Raw genomic sequence first — 7,261 nt, forward strand, 5'->3', positions numbered from 1 at the left:
TATATATATATAACATTTATGCAGATACTTATATCTAGTAGCTTTTAGATCCATGCATTCAGTGGGAAACTGGTGTTGCCATGCATAAGATACAGGAAAGAGCTGATTCTATTTCTATTTTAAGTGAATGACTAAACTGACAATCGAGGCATGAATCCACAAACAGCACACAATTCTCAAGAGAAAAGGGCTGAGGTGAAGAATCCAACCCATAATGCCAGCTGATGCATCACAGAAACACACTCCAGTTGTCTAATGTATTTTTTAATTCTTTGATCCATTTCAGCTTCATTTCAGTATTAAACTGCTGCTGGAGTTCACAATCAACTCAAACACACCGTCTCTGTCTCTGCCTCTGCACAAGCACAAACACCCTCAAAGTGGAAGTAGAGGAGGAGTCACACACGCGGGCGGCAGTGAGTTTACTATTCCTGTCAGCCGCCCAAACACATGACCTTTCACTCACACACTATAAGTGGAAAACAATTATGTAAAGGCACCATATGAGGTGTGTGTGTGTGTGTGGTCAGACAGATTTTAGCCTGTGCTGATGCAGTTCATTCTCGAACCTCCATTCATACCTGCATTCAGTTCAGAACCAAACCCAGAGTTGAGCCGCTCATTTACTTCAGACATCACGGCCCCTCTGAGACCAAACCAGAACAGAATGCTGCTGCTATACTCACACTGACTAATGCTGTCAGATATTAATATTACAGCCAGATATTAATAATACTGCCAGATACTATTGGTTCACTGCTGTGAGCAGTTATGAAACAATGGCTACAGTCCAAAGCTCAAGAAAAATGTTTTTTACTTGTCATGCCAACATTAATAGAGCCAACACACACAAAACGTTATTATAGCAACACATTTCCTTATTTGTATCAGAAAAATATACTGAAAATATATTTAAAACAAATATTACATATAATATAATAATTCAAAATTATTATATTGTATAATATATATGTTCACTATATTCTAAATATATATGTAACAATTGTTTGTTATTTAAATATAATAAATAAATAAATACAATTAAATAAATATAAAATATTTAAAACAAAACTCCATAAGTGTGTTTGTGTATATATATTATATTTTAAAAATTTCAAAAATAATTTGTATTTATATTAAAATACATAACACTGTTTACTACACACACACACACACACATATATATATAATAAAAGATTATATAAAAATCAGAATACATATTAATTTTTAAATATTCTAAACATTTATTTTATATTTTAAAATTACATATACATTTAAAAGATTATATATACATATACACATTTGTTTTATAATATTTAAAAATTATATAAAAATGATGTAAAATTGCAATACATTATATTGTTTACAATTTGCAATAACGCCATGACAAATGTAAATTTGTAAATGTTGCTTCACAAACATTACTGACTTTCACAACAATTTTTGCAATTTCAAAACCTCATCTTGCAGCTAGATAACATTACATTGGTGACAAACTGACTTCAGATGACTGTGGTAATGTTGAAGACATCACAGAACACCAAATGTTTAAGTTAGCAATAAAAACACATTTACATAATCAATAAAACATTGAATTGCAAGAACTCAAGCACTCGCCTGACATTAATATGTCAACCAGCCTGAAACAGGTTTCCACCTGTCAGAGTAAGTGTGTGTGGCATAATATTTAAAAGGAATAATTACTATTAATTCATCAGCTGGTTTGTAACTCTCTACAGTAGCAGCGGTGTATGACTGTGTGTTATGGAAACATTTACCACAGTAACATTTGCTATGACGACCACAACTGACAGCTCCATCTGCCTGTTTAAACACCATGCGTGCTTAAATACTGCGTGTATATTTAGCATCTAATAAGTGTCTTAATTAGTCATCTGAAGATATTTTTTACTAGTTTATGTAGGAGTTTGTGTTCTTTTCCTCCTCTGCCAGCTCATATCAGTTTCTCTCTGGCGTGATGTGAAGCGAATGATTGAATATCTCCTCTAGGAAGATCAACAAAGCCTTCGGACGGTTCCCGCAGACAGTGGCCCTAAACTCCCTTTCAGACGCTCCTCTGTTCTCCATCAGCGTCTTTCTCTCATGCAGCTCAATGTCTTCGTGCTAGGGATGTAACAAGTCACTGAACTCACGATTCGATTCACGATTTTTTTTTAACAAAATGAGATTTAAGACAAATTATAAATTAAATGTGTCCTTTTATTATTGCTTGGACAAAATACTGTACGTTTCTTTGTGAAATTGAAATATAACACTATAATAATATACTAATATAGCACTTGTAAATTATTGCTCTTTTGTTGGTTTTGATTGCTTCTATTGTCATCATTTGTAAGTCGCTTTGAATAAAAGCCATCTAAACTTTTCTAAAGACAGTAAGTTCCCCTCAGACATACATTCATAAACTCCTACCCCTAATTGAATCGCGATTTGTTTAGCATCTCAACCGATTTGAATCGTCACATATTTTCAACCGGCTCGCGGTTCATCTTTACATCCCTACTTCGTGCACAAAAATAAGATCAAATTCAGACGTCACATCCATTCTGCAGAGACATGACGGAGCACAGGAGACACTGTGTGTGTGTTTGTGTTTCACAGGACTGGCATCAGCTCTATTTGCATTTTGTAGAGAGACAAACAAGGCCGAAAGCCCAGAAGTTAAACACACTGAAATGCAGGGTAACTAATGAAAGCTGTCAAGAACACATCCGGCTCTATTTCACCACAAAATCAAAAGATAAGAATAAGAAGTTGATATTTTTTGGTTACCACTGGTATTATCCATGCTGATTTAAATTAAATAAAATTTTTGCAGTAATTTTACTCCAACATGCAACTGAGAATAAGTATTTCCAAAATATAAGAAGAAAATCAAAACAACAAAAGTAAAACATCCAGAAGCATTACAATAATGAGAATATGGGGGAAATGTCTTTAATTGTCATGAAAGTAATGCCAAAAAAATAAATGGAAAATATGCTTCCAGAACAAAGCACACAAAAAAGTGCACCATGCCAGCAACATCATCATCATCATCAAAAAAAAAAAAAAAATTAAATTAAAAATAAACTGGCATAAAGGCCAACAGTTCTTTATGATGAGGTCATAAACAGGTGCATCTGGATTAAACCTACACTGATTCAACCTAGTAACATTTCATTAGCGTGTAAAAGGGGTCATGAACTGAGAAATCAAAATTCCCTTGATCTTTTGACATATAAGAGGTCATTGTACTATAAAAACATCCTGTAATTTTCAGAACTCAAAACTTTCTCGTTAGTCTAAAAACAGCTTATATTGAAGCCGATCTGCCAAAACGACAGCTTGTGGAATGAGTCACTTTATGATGTAATAGTGTCTAAACTCCGCCTCCACAGAAGATGATCAACCCCTGCTTCTACATCACTGCCTGTTTAGCCCCAACCACCAATTCTACATCATAGCCTGTTTAGCTCCGCCCACCAATTCTACATCATATCCTGTTTAGCTCCGCCCACCAATTCACACATGTAGTGTAAATAACGAGAGAGGCAAAAGCAGGTTTATGCAGAAATCAAATGATAAAGATGCTCAGAAGACAACAAGATGCTGTTCAGAGCCAAGCTGTGGAAAAACACAGTCTTTGCATCGCCTTCCTTCTGATCCCAACATTAGGAATGGTTAGTTTGCAGGAGTAACAGAAATTAACTTTTCCAATGAGTTTACATTTTTTTTTTTTTTACCTTTTATGGGATGCATAAATGTATGCATCATCTTTTGTCTCAAATTCTTAAATTTAATCAATAAATTCAAAAGGTAAAACACTATAGGACTGTTACCAATCAAATGAAATTAGAATCAACAAAATTTGTGTTTGCAATGCAGAGGTGGCACAGAATCTGCATCTGAAGTGGCATTTTGATGCATTCACACAGACTGTTTAATGCAGGACATGAATGCATTTAACCTGCAGGTACAAATACATCATGTTTTGATGGTTTAAAAACAAAACGTTAAATAGTGATGTTTGAAATTATTTGGGGGAAAAAGGGAAAATATACTTTAAATATAAACCTAAAATCACTGCATGAGAGAGTCACGGAGTCATTCATTCAACCGATTCATTCAAACAGTTGTTGAAACTCTGTAGTGTGTTGCTCAGAGATGCAAAACAGTTCTACTGTGGCTTTGTTTGGAACTATTTTCGTTGTCGAAGTACAGCAAAAACAAGAACTGTTGTGTGTAAAATGTAAATCACTTAATATGAACTTCTTGTTTATTGAGATGTTCATCAAATCAATATCACATTTGCAATTATGCTGATATTTGGAGAAAATGTCACTCTTCGTGTGCTATTAACTATATCAGATGATATAAATATAAAAGACATATAAAAGTCATACAGGGGCATTTTTGCCCCCTTATCTTGACTTTCAGGGGAATTCTTTGGCTTGGTTTCACAGTCAGGGCTTAGACTAAGCCAGGATTAGGCCATAGTTCAATTAGGACATTTAAGTCATTTTTATAAAAGTGCCTTAAAAAAAAAAAACACACTACTCGTGTGCATCTTGAGGCAAAACAAAGGCACTGATATATTTTAAGATCAGTCAGTGTTTCTTTCAGTTGAAACAGCTCAGACTTACATTTTAGTCTGGGACTAGGCTTAAGCCTTGTCTGTGAAACCGGGGGTAAATGTATTTTAATAGACTACATCATGCAGTGAAAGCGTGAACTCTAAATGTGCTCGCGCAATAGTCTTACCTACATCATATGTGTGCACTCTCTGGGTGTGTTTTTGTTTGGTTTTTGCAATGTACTAGATAATGTCAAATCGCATATTGTTTAAACAACAATTCCGATATTATTGTAGACCAGTGGTTCTCAATTCCAGTCCTGGAGTCTGAATCAGGTGCGTTAAATAAAGGAGACAAACAAAATGTGCAGAGCAGTGGTACACCAGGTCTGGAACTGAGAACAGTTGTTGTAGACCAGGAGCGTTAAACTCAGTTCCTGGAGGGCCGGAGCCCTGCGGAGATTTGTTCCAACCCTGCTCCAAAACACATACCATGTAGTTTTCAAATAAGCATGAAGGACTTTCTTTACAAAGTGACATCGCCAACTACTGGAGTGGCCTGGCATGCATAATACAGCGTTTTAGTCTTTTTCGTGGATCAGTGTGAATAAGGGATTGTTTTGACAACATTGTTATCAGTACACAAAACTTAAAAAAAAAAAAAAAAAAAATGAAAAAAAAAACTTTTCAGTTCTATAGTAAATCATTGTCAGGTAAACATACCCTAAATGAGGACAGGATATTCATTTTTGGCTGAACTGTTCCTTTAAAAGTTCAAGACGTTCTGCGGACTGTGCAATGATGTCACAATCAATATATGAACACACACCTTTTAGGGTCTGCTGGTTCGTATGATTATTTTATAAAGTCCTAATGCGTGAAGAGGCCATTGGTCTGTCTGAATGCCACTGTAAATGTGGACATACATGCATGTGTGTGTGTGTGTGTGTAGCAGGTAGGCAGAATATCCGACGAGGGGGACAAACATTCCAAGGATTCCTGATCTCAAATCTCTGTCAACCTCTCTGTGTGTGTGTGTGTGTGAGGGAGCTTTTACTAAGGTCACTTGAATAAATGGATTTCGAACACTTTGTTTTAAGAAGCAGCAGGGGCCCATTCACACTCACTCGCACACACACTCATACACACATACAAAAGTACTGGCATGAAGACACTCTCATGGTTATTTTTGCCTCAGTGACGACTTCAACTCTCTTTGGTCTGGTATGAACATGCACAAATATGATCTCTCAAACTCACAGATAACAGCATCAGTTTTGACTTTTTTTTCTGGTCTTATTGTGTCTGAATCCAAAGAAAAACACTGTCTGTTCTCATTATCTTCTGTTAAAAGTGAATAACTTGCTATGTCTTAGATTGTATCTCACTAGAGCACAAGTTACAGCCCCTTACAAAAAGTACCATGGTATTACCATGCTATTTAGGACACCACCATTATGGTAGCAGCATCGAATTCTTCCAAGTACCACATAAATAACTTTAGGTTAATACTTTATGGACACTATGGTCTCACTGTTTATTAATAAAGAGGTTTAATTTCCAATCCAGAACTCAAAGTTCAATGTCAGATCAACGAAACAGAAAACAACACAACTGATTAATTTACCCCATTCTTACAAAATATACTGTGGTCATACCATGGTACTGAATGAGCATTTACATCAGTACCACAGAACGACCATGCTTTGTTTTGTTTTTGGGACATGGCACCATGATATTTTTGGAAATACCCTGGAATAGCACCAGGTAAATAAATACCATGAATTTCAGTACCATGGTATAAAGTACTATCGTGGTCTACAATAGTACTTTTTTTGTAAACAATGTAACTATTACAAAGTAATTCAAAGAAATGAGTCACGGTACATGTTCAAAAGCATGGTAATACTATGGTATTTTTGTCAAAGCCTTTTAATGTCGTGTTTGAGTTTCTCTTTCTGACGTCCTGCGAAAACACAACAAACCACATATACTAGCTGCAAAATTTCCCATAAACATACAAATACACACGACACGAATAGCTGAAATCTCTATGAACATCTGATGTTCAGTAAGAAGTTAGTTTCAGGATGTTTCGCGTTTGTTGTTTTCGCTGAACGGAAACTGTGTCGACTGCAAGAACAGACGCGTTTGCTCAATCCACACAGAAACAACCCCAAAATCTACACGTGCGTGTGTGTTATATAGGAATTACCAAGGACTAAGACTTCATTTCTTTAAGTTAGAAGAATGAAGAGATGAAAGCGAGCAGCCATGTTGTCAAACATTAACTCCATCTTCACCTCATTCACCGCTCAGAGTTTCTTTCCTGCAGATGTGAGTACGTTTTTACAGTTTATAGTGTTAGATTATCATTTAAAGCGTCGTGTTGTCGTGTGTAATTCGGGGTTTTGGTTTGTAGTTGTGTGTTTAATGGAGGTTTAGTGAAGTGAAGAGCAGAAGTTCGGTTTTGACTCACCGGAGCGAATTTCCGCCGCTCGGATCCTGTTAAAAACCCTCCAACATCAGACTCTCATCTCAGCCTCTGATTTCTCATTAGATTCTCATTGTATCCGATGATTCAGTGCAGTTGAGTCACGATTCATTCACGAGATCTCCGGTGTAACGACAGACAGCTCTGTGTGATCTCGCCATACTGGAGTAAGTCAGTGACAGTCAATGAAC

At 36.0% G+C, this 7,261-nt stretch overlaps 1 protein-coding gene across 1 annotated transcript in view; it reads right to left on the reverse strand.

Annotated features, from left to right (window-relative positions):
- The window catches only part of LOC107719401 (dystrobrevin beta-like), a 29,056-nt gene extending 21,795 nt beyond the window's left edge, over window positions 1-7,261 (reverse strand). The window contains exon 1 of the mRNA XM_016526814.1: window positions 7,056-7,261. The gene's annotated coding sequence lies outside the window, so the exon portion shown is untranslated. The remainder of the gene's footprint in view (window positions 1-7,055) is intronic.

Source organism: Sinocyclocheilus rhinocerous, unplaced genomic scaffold, assembly GCF_001515625.1.
Source record: "Sinocyclocheilus rhinocerous isolate Xijiao unplaced genomic scaffold, SAMN03320098_v1.1 scaffold303, whole genome shotgun sequence".
Lineage (NCBI taxonomy): Eukaryota > Metazoa > Chordata > Actinopteri > Cypriniformes > Cyprinidae > Sinocyclocheilus > Sinocyclocheilus rhinocerous.